Genomic DNA, 20411 nt, shown 5'->3' with positions numbered 1-20411 from the left:
ATATCCACTTCCATCAGAATACATCCTCATACAGTATTGTTGTTGAAGTGTACAGTGATCTTCTGGTTCTGCTCATTTCACTCAACATCAGTTGATGTAAGTCTCTCCAAGCCTCTCTGTATTCCTCCTGCTGGTCATTTCTTACAGAACAATAATATTCCATAACCTTCATATACCATAATTTACCCAACCATTCTCCAACTGATGGACATCCATTCATCTTCCAGTTTCTAGCTACAACAAAAAGAGCTGCCACAAACATTTTGGCACATATATGTCTCTTTCCGCTCTTTAGTATTTCTTTGGGGTATAAGCCCAGTAGTAGCACTGCTGGGTCAAAGGGTATGCACAGTTTGATAACTTTTTGGGCATAGTTCCAAATTGCTCTCCAGAATGGCTGGATTCTTTCACAACTCCACCAGCAATGTATTAGTGTCCCAGTTTCCCCACATCCCCTCCAACATTTATCATTATTTGTTCCTGTCATCTTAGCCAATCTGACAGGTGTGTAGTGGTATCTCAGAGTTGTCTTAATTTGCATTTCTCTAATCAGTAGTGATTTGGAACACTCATGTGAGTGGATATAGTTTCAATTTCTTCATCTGAGAATTGTCTGTTCATATCCTTTGACCATTTATCAATTGGAGAATGGTTCGGTTTCTTATAAATTAGGGTCAGTTCTCTATATATTTTGGAAATGAGACCTTTGTCAGAACCTTTGCTTTTAAAAATATTTTCCCAGTTTGTTACTTCCCTTCTAATCTTGTTTGCATTAGTATTATTTGTACAGAAACTTTTTAGTTTGATGTAATCGAAATCTTCTATTTTGTGATCAATAATGATCTCTAGTTCTCCTCTGGTCATAAATTCCTTCCTCCTCCACCGGTGTGAGAGGTAGACTATCCTCTGTTCCTCTAATCTATTTATTATCTCATTCTTTATGCCTAAGTCATGGACCCATTTTGATCTTATCTTGGTATATGGTGTTAAGTGTGGATCCATATCTAATTTCTGCCATACTAATTTCCAGTTTTCCCAACAGTTTTTTCCGAATAATGAATTTTTATCCCTAATGTTGGTATCTTTGGGTTTGTCAAAGATTAGGTTGCTATATATGTACCCTTTTTTGTCCTTTGTATCTAATCTGTTCCACTGATCTACCGGTCTATTTCTTAGCCAATACCAAATGGTTTTGGTGACTGCTGCTATATAATATAGCTTTAGATGAGGTACACTTAGACCACCTTCCTCTGACTTTTTTTTTCATTAGTTCCCTTGCAATTCTTGACCTTTTATTCTTCCATATGAATTTTGTTGTTATTTTTTCTAGGTCATTGAAATAGTTTCTTGGGAGTCTGATTGGTATAGCACTAAATAAATAGATTAGTTTGGGGAGTATTGTCATCTTTATTATGTTCGCTCGGCCTATCCAAGAGCACTGAATGTCTTTCCAATTATTTAAATCTGATTTTATTTTTGTGGCAAGTGTTTTGTAATTTTTCTCATATAATTCCTGACTTTTCTTTGGTAGATGGATTCCCAAATACTTTATACTCTCAACATTTGTTTGGAATGGAATTTCTCTTTGTATCTCTTGCTGTTGCATTTTGTTAGCGATATATAAAAATGCTGAGGATTTATGTGGATTTATTTTGTATCCTGCGACTTTGCTGAAATTTTGAATTATTTCTAGTAGCTTTTTAGCAGAGTCTTTGGGGTTCTCTAAGTATACCATCATGTCATCTGCAAAAAGTGACAGTTTGATTTCCTCATTTCCTACTCTAATTCCTTGAATCTCTTTCTCGGCTCTTATTGCCGAGGCTAGCATTTCTAGTACTATATTGAATAGTAATGGTGATAGTGGGCAACCTTGTTTCACTCCTGATCTTACTGGGAAAGGTTGTAGTTTATTTCTATTGCATATTATGCTTACTGACGGTCTTAAATATACGCTCCTGATTATTCTAAGGAATAGTCCATTTATTCCTATACTCTCAAGAGTTTTTAGTAGGAATGGATGTTGGATTTTGTCAAATGCTTTTTCTGCATCTATTGAGATGATCATATGGTTCTTATTAATTTGATTATTAATATGGTCAATTATATTAATAGTTTTCCTAATATTAAACCAGCCCTGCATTCCTGGAATAAATCCTACTTGATCATAGTGTATTATCCTGGAGATGATTTTCTGAAGTCTTTTTGCTAATATCTTATTTAAGATTTTAGCATCAATATTCATTAAGGAAATTGGTCTATAATTTTCTTTCTCAGTTTTCGCTCTACCTGGTTTAGGTATCAGTACCATGTCTGTGTCATAAAAGGAGTTTGGTAGGACTCCTTCGTCCCCTATTTTTTCAAATAATTTATATAACATTGGGGCTAATTGTTCTTTAAATGTTTGGTAGAATTCACATGTGAATCCATCTGGTCCTGGGGATTTTTTCCTGGGGAGTTGATTAATAGCTTGTTCTATTTCTTTTTCTGAAATGGGACTATTTAAGCAATTTATTTCCTCCTCTGTTAATCTAGGGAGCCTATATTTTTGGAGGAAGTCATCCATTTCACTTAATTTATCAAATTTATTGGCATAATGTTGGGCAAAGTAACTCCTTATTATTTCTCTAATTTCCTCTTCATTGGTGGAAAGATCCCCCTTTTCATTTGTAAGACTAACAATTTGATTTTCCTCTTTCTTTTTTCTGATCAGATTTACCAAAGGTTTATCTATTTTATTGGCTTTTTCATAAAACCAACTCTTGGTTTTATTTATTAATTCAATAGTTTTTTTTTTTTTACTTTCAATATTATTGATTTCTCCTTTTAATTTTTGTATTTCAAGTTTAATATTTGGTTGGGGGATACTAATGCATTATTGATGAAGCTGTGAAATGATCCAATCATTCTGAAGAGCAATTTGGACCTATGCTAAAAGGCTATCAAAGTGTGTACACCCTTTGATCCATCAGTGTCATTACTGAATCTGTATCCCAAATAGATCATAAAAGAGGGAAAAGGACCTACATGAGTAAAAATGTTTGTAGCAGCTCTTTCTGTAGTATCAAGGAACCAGAAATTTAGTGGATGCTCATCAGTTGGGGAATGGGTGAATGTTATAGTATATGAATGTAATAGAATATTATTTTTCTATAAGAAATGATGATGCAGCCTCATTTCAGAAAAACTTGGAAACCCTTATATGAACTGATGCTAAATGAAGTGAACAGAACCAAGAAAGTATTGTACACAGTGACAACAAGTTTATGTGAGGATCAACTGTGATAAGACATGGCTCTCACCAACAATGAGGTGATTCAAGGAAATTCCAATGGACTTGTGATAAAAAGAGCCATTCTCATCCAGAAAAAGAACTGCAGAGGCTGCATGTGGATCAAAGCACAGTATTTTCCCCTTTTTTGTTGTTGTTTGTTTACTTGGGTTTTTTTTCTAATTTTCCCCCTTTGGATCTGATTTTTCTTACTTAGCATGACAAATATGGAAATATGTTTAGAAGAATTGCACATATTTAACCTATATTGGATTGCTTGCTGTCTTGAGGAGGGGAGATGGAAAAAGAGAGGGAGAAAAAAATAGAACACAAGATTTTTCAAAGGTAAATGTTAAAAACGGTTTTTCATATATTTGGAAAAATAAAATAATATTATAAAACAATGAAAAAAAGAAAGACAGGCTTTAAGGCAGTTTGCTCTACTGAATCAAATAGTCAACAGTTAAGTCTATTGGGATCTTGTATTATTCATATCTTTTAGTTAATTGTGCAATTGTAAAGATAAGATCTTACATGAACTAAATTTTTTTAAGTATTTGACTATCTCCTCATACTTTCATCAAAGATACCCTTCATACATGTGTATTCTTACATAAATTATCTAGAAATTAGAAAACAATTATATGGTCAGAAGTTATCGATCATCTCCTGATTATTTGTTTTCATGATATGACCTTGGATTTTTCCAAAGCTTTTGATATTTTTCCTTTTTTCATATATTTTAAAATATCAAGCCCTCAATGCCCTTGATGTTGTAACTACTTCTAGCATAGAGTAGTCTTCTTTGAATGTACTTGATCCTGTTCAATTGCTTGTTTCTATGTTTGCTTTCTTCAGCTCCATTTACACTTCTCCATGAAGTCTATATTAGACTGTAATGTTAGAGTGAAAATATGGTAGCCCCAAAGCCTTATTGGTGAAATGAAGTTACTATTAATAAATTTTCCACATGTTTTTCATGTTTTATCTTCCTTCCAATTTAATTGTTGAATATCTATATGATAATTTATAGTTGATTTCAGCAACCTTTTTCAAAATTTAGTTTGTTTTTTCAATCAATGCTCCAATTCATCATTAGTTATAGTCCTTCTCCATAAGATGTAATAATTCAGTTTATTTTTTAAACAGTTGTTGCTTTTGGCAATTAATATTTCTCTATTTGGCAAAGAGATCCAGTGTTTGGTAGCTGGGTAGTTATTAGTGATTAGTAAGATCTCTTTGTAGTATCAATTGATTTATAGGGCTTCAACTTCTTTAGAAATTTTTTAAATATTATCAATGTCTGCTTCATCATACATTTTCCATTTTTTGGCATCCATAAGCAAATTTGGATTTATTTTAATTACATTATTTTTTCTAATTTTTATTCTTCTAGCTTTGTATTGATTAATTTTTGTCTTAGCTTTCAAGCATTACTTGACCCTATTGTATACAAACAGCTATTTTGGAAAAGATGCTCAGATCAATAATGAATCATTTCCTGGCTGTTAGAATATAATATATTTTATTTGTCTCATGTTATTTGCTGCTTGCCATTTAAAGTGCCTTCTAATTCTTTTACTGAAGAAAGTTAGCTAAGTGTATAGAATGTTAGACTTGAAGTCAAGAGACTAAAGTTCAAATCTTGCCTCCAATACATTGTAAGTATCTACTTATTATTAGGCAGGGATCTCACACATAAGGTACCAAAAATTAAATTACTGTTTTGTTGTTCAGTCATTTCAGTCAGTCACATCTGATTCTTCCTGACTCCAGGGATTATGATCTATGCACAGAAAGGACCAAGTTTTGTACAATGGCACTTATTCTGTACTGGCAAAGTCTTCAAGAACCCTGAGAAGGCATTATATTACTACTATGTAGTACAGCTGGTGAAGGTATGGTTCTCAAGACATCAAAACCTCCACTAAGCCACCACTATTTTGAACAAAGACAGGACAAATGGGGAAAAAAACAGCAGATGGAGGAAGGGGGGCAAATGTTGTCTTGATGAATTAAAGTTGAGCAACTGATTTAAAAATAATAATAAAAATAAAACAGATTAGGGCATAAAGTTAAGACTAGAGAAAATATAAAGATATAGCCTTTTAAGGAGTCCCAATTTCAGTGATCAATATAAATAAAGAATCAATTGAAAAATATATGTGAAGTTGCTGGTAGAGTTTTGCTTTATTTTAGAGAGAAGAATTTATCTGATCAAACTAGAGGACTGGTTTAAAATCAACTGGATAAAATTCAGAGAGAATAGAAGACACTGCATGGAAAGTAGGAGTAAATCTAAACTCTATTCAAGTAAAATTAATGGTGAGAATATAATTTGGCAGGAACATATCTAGAAGAAGCTGCAAGCATCAAAAATTAATTTGATTATGAATCAAAGGGGAAAATCCATTTTAATTCATCCTCAGAAGCATCATGCAACATGCTAATAGGTAGCTTAGTGTAGTGGAAATACTGGAGTTTGACTCCAAGATCTAATTTTAGCTCTGTCATATGGCAAGGTCACTTTGGTCCTTCTGAGCCTCAGTTCCTTTATCTGTAAAAAGAAAGTAACTTGGATGATTTTCAACAACAATTATATTTTAAATGCCTGATATGTGCTATACTGAGCCTGAAAATACAAAAAAAAAGCTCACATGCCAGAGCTCACACTTGAAGAAATACTTTTATTATCATAGACAGCGTGCAAAGGTAAGCAAGAAAGAAAAAGTTAAAAAAAAAAAGTTAAATATAGAGCTACGTCTAAATCTATATTTATAGAGTTAGCCAGCTGAGCTAAAAGAGAGCAGCCTAAAAACTATTAACTTATTTAGCCTATTGAAGAAAAGGTTAACATGTTTATCAAAAATGCTAAGCAAATATTATTAGTGATAGCACTGATTGCCAACAGTGTATTTAAATAGCCTATACTCTTTAGGAATCAGAATGTTTGACCTTGATGGAGCCCTGACAAATCTAGTCCAACTCTTCATTTTATTGATGAACAAAATGAGAACCAAGGAGTTTGTCTAAATTATACAAGATTACCTAACTACTTAATGATTTCGCAAAATCTAGAATCCAGGTCTCTAAATTTCCAAATTAAGAGTTTTAGGACCATATTATTAGATCTCTAGAGAAACTTCAAAAAATAAAAGTAGTCCACAACTCTTCTCTACCCTGATTACCTGTAATCAACCCAAATAAGTAGCTGTCAGGTCTGTTTCAAAACCCCTCCTGAGAAGCAATTCCTCAACCTTCCTCACAAATCAGAATCAATGTCTTAACCCACAGAGTAAAGATGTTCTTTCTGTTGTGAATTTTGTTGAAATGGCAGGCTGTGTCCTTATCTGAAGATGGAAGGGAAAGGAGACATGGCAAAGCTAAGTGATTTGTCTAAAATCTTCAAATGTGTGTGGGGAAATGAACAGAATTCAATATCCTTGAATTGTAGAGAGAGGCAGGTTAGTGAAGTAGCTATAATGTCTGACTTGGAGTCAGAAATTTCTGTCAACTCCAAATGCTGGTCCTTACTAGATGGGTGATCAAGTCATTTATCCTCTCTGAATCTCAATTTCCTCATCTATAAAATGGAAATAATACCCATTTCATAAAACTACTTTTGAGGGTCAAGTGAGATAAAGTATATAAATCATCTTACAAATTAAGTGCTATTATTATTATCAATTACTCAGTTATTATTAAGGACCCTGAAAACTTGATATCATTCTGAAGGACAAAAAGAGCACTTCTTAATAGCAAATCTTAGGCAGCATATCAATAACAAATCTCAGATTTATGAAGCAAGTAAATGGAAAACTTTCCAGTGAAAGAATTTTCAGTACATATTCTCTGACTCTAGCTCAGTTTGGGAATTGCTAGACCACAGCCTATAAAAAACAGCTGGAAGTTTCCATTTCATAAACAAGGAAAACTGAGATTTAGAAAATCTAGGTTATTTGTATAAAAGTCTTGCATCCCTGATTAAAGCCTGGGCAACACAATTTTCATGACTAGTCTCTTCTCAGAGCAGAATTTTCTGCTCTGAGGAAATTTTTATTTTGTGCAAAATCCATATTTATAATTAGTTTTTTGTTTGTAGAAATGGAAGCCAATTCCCATGCAAGGTCGGTAAAGGAGGAACAACACCCCCCCTACCTTTGTTGTGTGGTGCCTTCAAAAAATAGAAAGAATACTGGCACAATCCTGGGTGACTATGTGAGAGGTATCATTAGTGTAAAAGTTTTAGAGAGGAGAAATATTCTTCATTTCTTCAAAAGAGGTGTGTTTGGGCAGAGCCAAGATGGCAGAGAAGATACACACGATTTTGTAAGCTCCCTTCTTCCCTCATTACCAATTAGTCAAATCAGTCTCTGGACTGATAGAAACCACAAGGATTGGAAGCACAACTTGCCAGCTGAAGAGAATCTGGAGTTTCAACAGAAAAGGTTGGTTCCCAGGGGAGGAAGAAAAAAGGCCAGCACAGAGGGTTAGGTGCTAGCACACTGCACCGATCAAGCTGGGGAGAACTCTGGGATCAGAGAAGCCACTGAGATAGAAGAATCTGGCACAGGCTGTTAGCTCTTCTCTGCTTATAAAACAGCAGTTCAGAAGAGAAATCAAGCCACTTTAAAATAAAGCCAGGTATTAGAACCACCCCAATCCGGAAGTGACCTAACAGATCTCAGCACAGCTGTGCAGCCGCTTTCTGCTGTCTGGGCTTCACCTTAGGGTAGTTAAGAGCTTGAACAGCAGGGACACAGCCTGAGGCAACATCTAATCAACATAGTGCTGGGCTTGGCTGGAGGCTGTGGAACTCAGCCACAGAAGTCCTAGAGAAGCAGAACCTTTGAAATAGGGGACATGGTTTCTGGGCAGACACTTCCAGTTTGAGTGCAGGGGCTTTTCACTTCAGCTGTTGATATCCACGCCCCACGGGAAGCATTGGCTGGGCTTTGTGTCGCCTTTACTGTTCACTCTTAAACCTCAGGGAAGTCTCTAGGACACACAGCGGGGTCCTTCACTGGACAACCCTCACAGCACAATCATACTAATCACCTCTGAGGCACTTCCAGGAAGGGGGAGGGGAACTCTCTCCCAGAGCTATCTCTTAGATCAGGCACAGGGGCCGCTGCATCCAACCAGTCTGGGAGGAAGCTGGTAAAGAAATAAATAAATAAACTTCTTACCCCAAGGGCAGACTCCAAAAGATTTTTAACCATGAGTAAAAAGCTAAAGAGAACCATTGATTCCTTCTACACAGAGAAAGAATGGGTATCCAACCCCGAGGAAATTAATAGCAGAGAGTCAGCAGATAACAGCCTAAAGGGGAACAATACCTGCCCCCCATCACATAACTCTCCTAGAAGAGACTATTAAAAGTTAAGGGAGTTTGAAGAAAAATGGGGAAAGGAAAGAGATGCTATGATAGAGAATAACAACGTTCTGAAATTTGAGTTGGAAAAAATAAAGAATTCACAGGAGATGCAGGGAAACAAAATTTGTGAATCAGAAAAGGTTTAAAAATCACAGGAAAGTAGGATTTCTGAATTGGAAAAGATAAAAAATTCTCAAGAAAGTAGAATTTCTGAATTGGAAAAAAAGTAATTCTCTAAAAAAAAATTAGGGAAATGGAAAAAAAATCAATAAAGCAAAATAATTCATTTAAAAACTCAATTGGGCATATACAAAAAGAACTAAAAAATGTGAATGAAGAAAATAAATCATTAAAAATCAGGATGGAACAAATAGAATTGAATGATTCATTGAGAACCCAAGAATCAGTCAAACAAAACAAAACAAAACAAAAAAAACAAAAAAAAAAAATGAAAAGCTGGAGAATAACGTCAAATACTTACTGGGAAAATCTATGGACCTGGAAAATAAATCTAGGAGAGATAATCTGAGGATCATTGGACTTCACAAAAACTATGACCAAAAGAAGAGCCTAGATTCTATTTTACAGGAAATCATCAAAGAGAACTATCCAGCAATAATAGAAACAGAAGGGAAAATAGGCGTTGAAAGAATTCATCAAACACCTTCTGAAAAAGACCCTAAAAAAAAGAACTCCACAGAATATTGTGGCTAAGCTGCAGAATTACCACACAAAGGAAAAAATCCTGCAAGCAGCTAGAAAAAAGCAATTCAAATATCAAGGGGCCACAATAAGGGTCACTTAAGATCTGCCTGCCTCCACACTTAAAGATTGAAGCTGCCTGGAACCTGATATTCCAAAAGGCAAAAGATCAAGGATTACAACCAAGAATAAACTACCCAGCTAAGTTTAGCATTTTCTTCCATGGAAGAAGATGGTCATTTAATGAAACAGAGGAATTCCATTTGTTTCTTAAAAAAAAAAAAAAACCAGGCTTAAACAAAAAATTTGATCTACATCCACAAGACTGAAGAGAAACAGAAAAAGGTAAAAAGAACTCTTGAGAACTGTATCTCTGTTGTGGATATATAGAAAATCCACATGGATAATTTGATTTTACTGATATAAAAAAGGGGGAGTAGTAAAGGGAAGGGGGTAGTATCAGAAAAAGGGGAAGGAGTTATAAAAAGAGGGAAACTACATCCCAGGAAGAGGCATAGAAGATATACCATATCTGAGGGAATTTAGAGAGGGGGAGAAACATTGTGTGAATCTTACTCTCATCAGAATAGGCTCAAAGAGTAAATAATTGACATATTTATTTTTCAGAGAATTTTCTCTCACCTCATTAAAAGGGGGGGAGAGGAAAAGGGAAAAGGAAAACGGGAATAAGGGAAGGGACTTGGAAGGAGGGGGGATGGAATACTAAAAAGGGAGGGCTGCACATCACAAGTGGAGTCTATAAATTAAATATTGGGGAAGGGGTTCAGGGGGGTCAAGGGAAAAAGCATAATCTGGGGATAATATGATGGCAGGAAATACAGAATTAGTAATTTTAACTGTAAATGTGAATGGGATGAACTCTCCCATCAAATGGAGATGGATAGCAGACTGGATCAAAAGTCAGAACCCTAAAATATGTTGTTTACAGGAAACACACTTAAAGCAGGGAGATACATACAGAGTAAAGGTAAAAGGTTGGAGCAGAATCTATTATGCTTCAGGTAAAGCCAAAAAAGCAGGGGTAGCCATCCTTATCTCAGATCAAGCAAAAGCAGAAGTTGATCTAATTAAAAGAGATAAGGAAGGAAACTATATCCTGCTAAAAGGTAGCATAAACAATGAAGCCATATCAATACTAAATATATATGCACCAAGTGGTATAGCATATAACTTTCTAAAGGAAAAGTTAAGACAGTTGCAAGAAGAAATAGACAGTAAGACTATAATAGTGGGAGATCTCAACCTTGCATTCTCAGATTTAGACAAATCAAACCACAAAACAAATAAGAAAGAAATTTAAAAAGTCAATAGAACATTAGAAAAACTAGGTATGATAGACCTTTGGAGAAAACTGAATGGAGATAGAAAGGAATATACTTTCTTCTCAGCAGTTCATGGAACCTATACAAAAATTGACCATATATTAGAACATAAAGATCTCAAAATTAAATGCAAGAAGGCAGAAATAATAAATGCCTTCTTCTCAGATCACAATGCAATAAAAGCTACATTCATTAAGAAGTTAGGGGTAAATAGACCAAAAAGTAATTGGAAACTGAATAATCTAATCTTAAAGAATGACTGGGTGAAACAGCAAATTATAGAAACAATTAATAATTTCACCCAAGATAATGACAATGATGAGACATCATACCAAAATCTGTGGGATACAGCTAAAAGGTAATAAGGGGAAATTTTATATCTTTTGAGGTTTATTTGAACAAAATAGAGAAAGAGAAGATTAATGAATTGGGCCTGCAACTTAAAAAGCTAGAAAAAGACCAAATTTAAAACCCCCCACTAAAAATCAAACTTGAGATACAAAAATTAAAAGGAGAAATCAATAATATTGAAAGTAAAAAAACTATTGAATTAATAAATAAAACCAAGAGTTGGTTTTATGAAAAAGCCAATAAAATAGATAAACCTTTGGTAAATCTGATCAGAAAAAGAAAAGAGGAAAATCAAATTGTTAATCTTACAAATGAAAAGGGGGATCTTTCCACCAATGAAGAGGAAATTAGAGAAATAATGAGTTACTTTGCCCAACTTTATGCCAATAAAATTGATAACTTAAGTGAAATGGAAGATTTACTCCAAAAATATAGGCTTCCTACATTAACAGAGGAGGAGATAAATTGCTTAAATAGTCCCATTTCAGAAAAAGAAATAGAACAAGCTATTAATCAACTCCCCAGCAAAAAATCCCCAGGACCAGATGGATTTACATGTGAATTCTACCAAACTTTAAAGAAAAATTAGCCCCAATGTTATATAAACTATTTGAAAAAATAGGGGACGAAGGAGTCCTACCAAACTCCTTTTATGACACAGACATGGTACTGATACCTAAACCAGGTAGATTGAAAACTGGGAAAGAAAACTATAGACCAATTTCCTTAATGAATATTGATGCTAAAATTTTAAATAATATATTAACAAAAAGAATTCAGAAAATAATCCCCAGGATAATACACTATGATCAAGTAGAATTTTTTTTTGTTTTTTTATTTTATTTTATAATTATAACTTTTTTTGACAGTACATACACATGGGTAATTTTTTACAACATTATCCCTTGCACTTACTTCTGTTCAGATTTTTTCCCTTCTTCCCCCAACCCCCTCCCCCAGATGGCAGGCAGTCTTATACATGTTAAATATATTATAATATATTCTAGACACAATATATATTGTATATCTAGAACCGAATTTCTTGTTGCACAGGAAGAATTGGATTCAGAAGGTAAAAATAACAGTTTACACACATTTCCCAGTGTTCCTTTTCTGGATGTAGCTGATTCTGTCCATCATTGATCAATTGGAATTGGATTAGCTCTTCTCTATGTTGAAGATATCCACTTCCATCAGAATACATCCTCGTACAGTATCATTGTTGAAGTGTATAATGATCTTCTGGTTCTGCTCATTTCACTTAGCATCAGTTGATGTAAATCTCTCCAAGCCTCTCTGTATTTCTCCTGTTGGTCATTTCTTACAGAACAATAATATTCCATAATATTCGTATACCATAATTTACCCAACCATTCTCCAATTGATGGACATCCATTCATCTTCCAGCTTCTAGCCACTATGAAAAGGGCTGCCTTTTGGCACATACAGATCCCTTTCCCTTCTTTAGTATTTCCTTGGGATATAAGCCCAGTAGTAGTATGTCTGGGTCAAAGGGTATGCACATTTTGATAACTTTTTGGGCATAATTCCAGATTGCTCTCCAGAATGGTTGGATTCTTTCACAACTCCACCAACAATGCATCAGTGTCCCAGTTTTCCCACAGCCCCTCCAACATTCATCGTTATTTGTTCCTGTCATCTTAGCCAATCTGACAGGTGTGTAGTGGTATCTCAGAGTTGTCTTAATTTGCATTTCTCTGATCAATAGTGATTTGGAACACTCTTTCATATGAGTGGAAATAGTTTTAATTTCATCATCTGAAAATTGTTCATATCCTTTGATCATTTATCAACTGGAGAATGGAAATTAAAGTCAATTCTCTGTATATTTTGGAGATGAGGCCTTTATCAGAACCTTTAACTGTAAAAATGTTTTCCCAATTTGTTACTTCCTTTCCAATCTTGTTTGCATTAGTTTTGTTTGTGCAGAAACTTTTTAATTTGGTGTAATCAAAATTTTCTATTTTGTGATCAATAATGGTCTCTAGTTCTCCCTTGGACACAAACTCCTTCCTCCTCCACAAGTCTGAGAGGTAAACCATCCCATGTTCCTCCAATTTATTTATGATTTTGTTCTTTATGCCTAAATCTTGGACCCATTTTGATCTAATCTTAGTATGTGGTGTTAAATGTGGGTCCATGCCTAGTTTCTGCCATACTAATTTCCAGTTTTCCCAGCAGTTTTTGTCAAATAATGAATTCTTATCCCAAAATTTGGGATCTTTTGGTTTGTCAAATACTAGATTGCTATTTTTATTCACTATCTTGCCCTGTGAACCTAGCCTATGCCACTGATCAACTAGTCTATTTCTTAGCCAATACCAAATGGTTTTGGTGACTGTTGCTTTATAATACAGTTCTAGATCAGGTACAGCTAGACCACCTTCACTTAATTTTTTTTTCATTACTTCCCTTGAAATTCTCAACCTTTTGTTGTTCCAATAAATTCTGTTGTTATTTTTTCTAGGTTATTAAAATAGTTTCTTGGAAGTCTGATTGGTATAGCACTAAATAAATAGATTAGTTTGGGGAGTATTGTCATCTTAATTATATTCGCTCGGCCTATCCAAGAGCACTGAATGTCTTTCCAATTATTTAAATCTGACTTTATTTTTGTGGCAAGTGTTTTGTAATTTTGCTCATATAATTCCTGATTCTCCTTTGGTACTTATATTCCCAAATATTTTATACTATCATTCATTATTTTGAATGGAATTTCTCTTTGTATCTCTTGCTGTTGGATTGTGTTGGTAATGTATAAAAATGCTGAGGATTTATGTGGATTTATTTTGTATCCTGCAACTTTGCTAAAATTCTGAATTATTTCTAATAGCTTTTTAGCAGAGTCTTTGGGGTTCTCTAAGTATACCATCATGTCATCTGCGATCAAGTAGGATTTATACCAGGAATGCAGGGCTGGTTTAATATTAGGAAAACTATTAATATAATTGACCATATTAATAATCAAATTAATAAAAACCATATGATCATCTCAATAGATGCAGAAAAAGTATTTGATAAAATCCAACATCTATTCCTACTAAAAACACTTGAGAGCATAGGAATAAATGGACTATTCCTTAGAATAATCAGGAGCATATATTTACAACCGTCAGTAAGCATAATATGCAATAGAGTTAAACTGGAACCTTTCCCAGTCAAATCAGGAGTGAAACAAGGTTGCCCACTATCACCATTACTATTCAATTTAGTCCTAGAAATGCTATAAGAGCTGAGAAAGGAATTAGTGTAGGAAATGAGGAAATCAAACTATCACTCTTTGCAGATGACATGATGGTATACTTAGAGAACCCCAAAGACTCTGCTAAAAAGCTATTAGAAATATTTCAGAATTTTAGCAAAGTTGCAGGATACAAAATAAATCCACATAAATCCTCAGCATTTTTATATGTTACCAACACAATCCAGTAGCAAGAGATACAAAGAGAAATTCCATTCCAAACAAATTTTGAGAGTATAAAATATTTTGGAATCCATCTACCAAAGAATAGTCAGGAATTATATGAGCAAAATTACAAAACACTTGCCACAAAAATAAAGTCAGATTTAAATAATTGGAAAGACATTCAGTGCTTTTGGATAGGCCAAGCGAATATAATAAAGATGACAATACTCCCCAAACTAATCTATTTATTTAGTGCTATACCAACAAATCTCCCAAGAAACTATTTTAATGACCTAGAAAAAATAACAACAAAATTCATATGGAAGAATAAAAGGTCGAGAATTGCAAGGGAACTAATGAAAAAAAAGTCAGATGAAGGTGGTCTAGGTGTACCTGATCTATAGCTATATTATATAGCAGCAATCACCAAAACCATTTGGTATTGGCTAAGAAATAGACCAGTCAATCAGTGGAACAGATTAGGTACAAAGGACAAAAAAGGGTACATCTATAGCAATCCATTCTTTGACAAACCCAAAGATACCAACATTAGGGATACAAATTCATTATTTGAAAAAAACTGTTGGGAAAACTGGAAATTAGTATGGCAGAAATTAGATATGGATCCACATTTAACACCATATACCAAGATAAGATCAAAATGGGTCCATGACTTAGGCATAAAGAATGAGATCATAAATAGATTAGAGGAACAGAGAATAGTCTACCTCTCAGACCTGTGGAGGAGGAAGGAATTTATGACCAAAGGACAACTAGAGATCATTATTGATCACAAAATAGAAGATTTTGATTACATCAAACTAAAAAGTTTCTGTACAAACAATACTAATGCAAACAAGATTAGAAGGGAACTAACAAATTGGGAAAATATTTTTACAGTTAAAGGTTCTGATAAAGGTCTCATTTCCAAAATATATAGAGAACTGACCCTAATTTATAAGAAATCAAACCCTTCTCCAACTGATAAATGGTCAAAGGATATGAACAGACAATTCTCAGATGATGAAATTGAAATTATATCCACTCATATGAAAGAGTGTTCCAAATCACTACTGATCAGAGAAATGCAAATTAAGACAACTCTGAGATACCACCACACACCTGTCAGATTGGCTAAGATGACAGGAACAAATAATGATGAATGTTGGAGGGGATGTGGGAAAACTGGAACACTAATACATTGTTGGTGGAGTTGTGAAAGAATCCAACCATTCTGGAGATCAATTTGAAACTATGCCCAAAAAGTTATCAAACTGTGCATACCCTTTGATCCAGCATTGCTGCTATTGGGCTTATGTCCCAAAGAAATACTGAGGAGGGGAAAGGGACCTGTTTGTGTCAAAATGTTTGTGGCAGTTCTTTTCATAGTGGCTAGAAACTGGAAGATGAATGGATGATCATCAATTGGAGAATGGTTGGGTAAATTATGGTGTATGAAGGTTATGGAATATTATTGCTCTGTAAGAAATGACCAGCAGGAGGAATACAGAGAGGCTTGGAGAGACTTACATCAACTGATGCTGAGTGAAATGAATAGAACCAGAAGATCTCTGTACACTTCAATGTTGTATGAAGATGCATTCTGATGGAAGTGGATATCTTCAACATAAAGAAGATCCAACTCACTTCCAGTTGATCAGTGATGGACAGACACAACTACACCCAGAGAAGGAACACTGGGAAGTGAATGTAAATTGTTAGCACTACTGTCTATCTACCCAGGTTACTTACACCTTCGGAATCTAATACTTAACTTTAACAAGAAAATGGGATTTACACACATATATTGTATCTAGGTTATATTGTAACACATGTAAAATGTATGGGATTGCCTGTCATCTAGGGGAGGGAGTAGAGAGAAGGAGGGGATAATTTCGAAAAATGAATACAAGGGATAATGTTATTAAAAAAATTATGCATATATACTGTCAAAAAATTTATAATTATAAAATAAAAAAAGAGGTGTGTTTGGTTAGAGACGCTCTTTGAAACTGATTCCAAGGAGGAGAGAAAAAAAGTCTTTGTAAACAGCAAATATGTAGGTAAATTCAGCTCCTCCACATGTCTCTGTTATCTATATTGCGTTTCTAGATTTCAGAGAATTTCCCTTTGGGTAATATTGTGCTCTTTCTCTTGATTGAATAAAAATATCTTGTTCTCATTAGGAGAGCTTATTCATTTGGGACTTTTCTAATATGCACTTTAATGTATATTCTAATGTGATATAACATATTTTAATGTATATTCTAATCTGCATAACTTTCTCCAACTTGGTTAAAATAGGTTTATTTGATATTCCCTATCTGAAATGGCATTTTGTGAAATTAGCATTCAGTGGGAAAGAAGTAATCTTGCAAGTACAAACTCTGTGTATTCTTTTCCTTTAAGAGAAAGGCTCAGAGAATAGTTATTTGGTGATGTGGAGGGAGGTTTTTTTTTTTGTTTGTTTGTTTGTTTTAGCTTTTAAATCTTAAAAAGACTATGCTTTAATAGTCTTTGAAAGATTTAATAAATCAACATTACAATGACCATCCACAACTCCAAAGAACTCATGATAAAACATGTTAGCCATCTCCAGATAAAGAATTGATGGACTTAGGAGTACAAATTAAGACATTCATTTTTTTTTTCTTTTTGTAACTCCTGTCCCAAAGTCTCTTGATATGAGGCTATCTCCTTATTGGTGAAGATGAATTCCCCATACCTCAAATAAGGCAAGATATTCATCTCCATCAATAAGAATACTCCAATGGACTTTGGGACAGGGATTACATTTTTATTCTCTTTTCTTTCTCTTTTTCTTTCCTTTTTGGATATTCCTAATGGGAGAATTTGTTTTGCATTATTTGTATAATGGGTGTTGTTTTTCTTGCCTTTTAATAGAAAAGATAGAATTTAAAATAATTTTTTTTAAAATAGTATTCCCTTAGACTATTTTAAAATAATATTTCCTTAGACAAACTATTTAAAGGACAAAATAAAAATAAATCTAGACTAGTACTGCTCTCATAGGATTATTGAAAAGTCAACCTCAGCCCCTTCTTTAGCAAAAATCATAGTCTCCCTTGGAGAAAGATGGGTAAAATTCTTGAGAGATCTACAAATGCCTCCTTCTCAAGTCTCTCATCTAAACATTTAGATATCTCATATTGACCCACACCTAAGCTATATGGGCAACACACATCTTATTGAAAAAAAAATTATCTCTAAAGCTATTATTTGGCTATTATATTCTAATATATTAAATCTGATTTTAAAAAAAGACTAGAATGGAATCAAATGAGGAACCTATTAACAATAAATCAATCAGCTAATATTTATTAAATGATTACACATACTAGATACCATATTAGTCACTGGGAAAACAACTACAAAAGTAAAACAAGCCCTTCCCTCAAGAAGCTTAAATTCTATTGTTAATTCTCCAATGGGAAATCCTATGAACCCTTCTCCTGATTTCAATACAGATCGCAGTGTAATTGTGAAGAACTATGAGTCCTTAAGAAAGCTATAAACTAATCTAACTTGGTAAAATGTAAATTTGAAAGAAAAGAGGAGAAAACCCACCTAGAAGAGCAAATTCTCTTTTTGACCATCAATGCATTGACAGTATATGGCAGATATGTGATCGAGTGGATAGTGTAACAAGGCTTGGAATCGGGAATCAAATCTGGCCTCAGATATTGATTTGTTGTTGTTGTTGTTTTGGGGGGGGATTGCATGTATAACTTAATATTTCATTGAAAAAGACTGAGCTATGTATAAAAAGCTTTTTTTAAATGGAATTATCTATTTATCCCATATCCCAAAGGCATTTGTTTCTCAGCTAAGTAGAGTTTAACAAATAATATAATCCTCTCCTGTTGAAGGTACTTCAAGTAGTATGCTTCACAAACTTGAACTAAATGCTGTTATCCTGGAGAGTACTTAGAATGTTGAAGTATTCTAGCCATTATAATTCTGCCCAAATTTCAGAGTTAAGAAAGTAGAAAAACTGGTTTTAAATTGAGTTCTTACAATCCTAATTAACCTCCTTGTTTCTTTTGTAAAACTGCAAAACAGCAATTGTCCTTTCTTAGTCATTATCACGGTACTGTCAAAACTACATAAAACTACTAAAAATTGTTTCTCCTTAACCTTTTCCAAGTTATTCTAGAGGTGGGAGTAGTTCTTTCTGTTACTGCTACAGAGAGTTGATTCTGCATTGTACACTATGATCTTATTAATTCTATGTCTAGTAACTTAATGGATGAAGTATCTTTGAATTGTATGTGAATCACAGTAAATCCTTCAGATAATGAATAGCTTAACTTTTTTTTTTTTTTTTTTTTTTTTGGAAGAGGCAATTGGATTGTGACATGCCCAGGGTTATGCAGCTAGTAAGTGTCTGAGGATTTGAACTCACATTCTCCTTACACCAGGAATGAAAAAGCCAAGGGAGAATCCTGAACTTTAAAAATCCAAGATTGGTTCCTTTTCCTAAGTTGGGCTCAGCGATGCATGGATCTTGAAATGGCACTAGCTCAGTAGGCAGTCTATACCAAAAAAAAAAAAAAAAAAAAAAAAAAAACCTAATTCATATGAGATCTTGAATCTCAGAGTACCAAAGGGATTTTGGGACAGCTTTTGAAATTGGTGAAGTGATTATTTGTTCTATATTCCAGATGATTTCAGGCAGAGTCTTATCCTCTAAGTTATGTTATATAAGGTTATAGAGCTAATTCTGGATTTGAGTTCAGTGCACCCACAATGGTCCAGGAATTAGATTTCCCAAGACTAGAATATTAGTAATTAATATTATTAATATTAACATATCAAGTTATAGTTCTAGCTATAATTCCTGAAATAGGGCTTTTGTCAGGGTCAGGATCCAAATTCTTCTGCATCCTTGTTGGTTTAGATGACCCCTTTTTAATGTCAATCTGTATTACTTGGGATCCTGTTACTCATTCTGCCTTCTATGTATTACTCATTCTGCCTTCTATGTACAAAGTACTAATAGGTTTTAGGCTTTCTCCACATGGAACAATGAGATCTTCATGATCACTAGGTGTAGCTCATGTCAATTTTTTGTAAACTCAAAGCCATTTGTGCATGCTTACTCTTAGAAGCTTTGCCAACTTTCATTTCTTTATGTGGATCTGAGAATCTTGGATGCTTAACTTCCAAAAGGAATTCCATACTGGATCATTGGATCCAAGTCCACATGAATGGGCATGATTGAGGTTTACTGGCTGGAGAAATCCCAGAGTTACAAGGTTTTTCAAGTTCCATGCTTTCCTTATCCCAGTATGAGGCTGAGTCTTTCCTTAGTTTTCTAGATGCTCTTTTTTGTCAGACTAAGTTGGATAAAAGTTCTGGCAAAGTTTTCTAATTTCTTAATCATTTTGTTGAGAACTCTTTATTATCATTAGAAACTATCTTTGGGTAACTAGCTTCATTGTCCTCTCTAATCATAACTTACCATGGCTTATCAACATGATTTGCATTCTCCACTTCTACTCAGGATGAAACTTTTGGGAAATGTAATCCAACATTGCTTCTTCCTATTCAGAGAGACACTGAAGAAGCACACAGAGAGATGCAGACAGATAGACAAAAACAGGAACAGAGAGACAGAGATAAAAATAGACATGTCTTTTCTTTCAGTAACTGTAGTGGGACAAATGGAGGCTATGAGAAGTAGTGCCTGAGGTACAAATGGTTATTGACTTTGTTCCTATGTGAATAGGTTATCAGACCATAAAACATAAACATTACCTTATTTCCTCCCTCTCTGAACAGTGACTCCAAAGCTCATTCTGTTTCATAAAGTTAAATCATCTAATTTTTGTTTAAATAATTTAAAATATTTTATCACATGAATAAATACTATAGATTTTATTGCTTTGATCTATGTGTTGCCTTATTTGAGAATGGGAG

Source organism: Sminthopsis crassicaudata, chromosome 3, assembly GCF_048593235.1.
Source record: "Sminthopsis crassicaudata isolate SCR6 chromosome 3, ASM4859323v1, whole genome shotgun sequence".
NCBI classification, from domain to species: domain Eukaryota; kingdom Metazoa; phylum Chordata; class Mammalia; order Dasyuromorphia; family Dasyuridae; genus Sminthopsis; species Sminthopsis crassicaudata.
The sequence above is the reverse complement of the archived record's forward strand: the minus strand, read 5'-3'. Positions refer to the sequence as shown.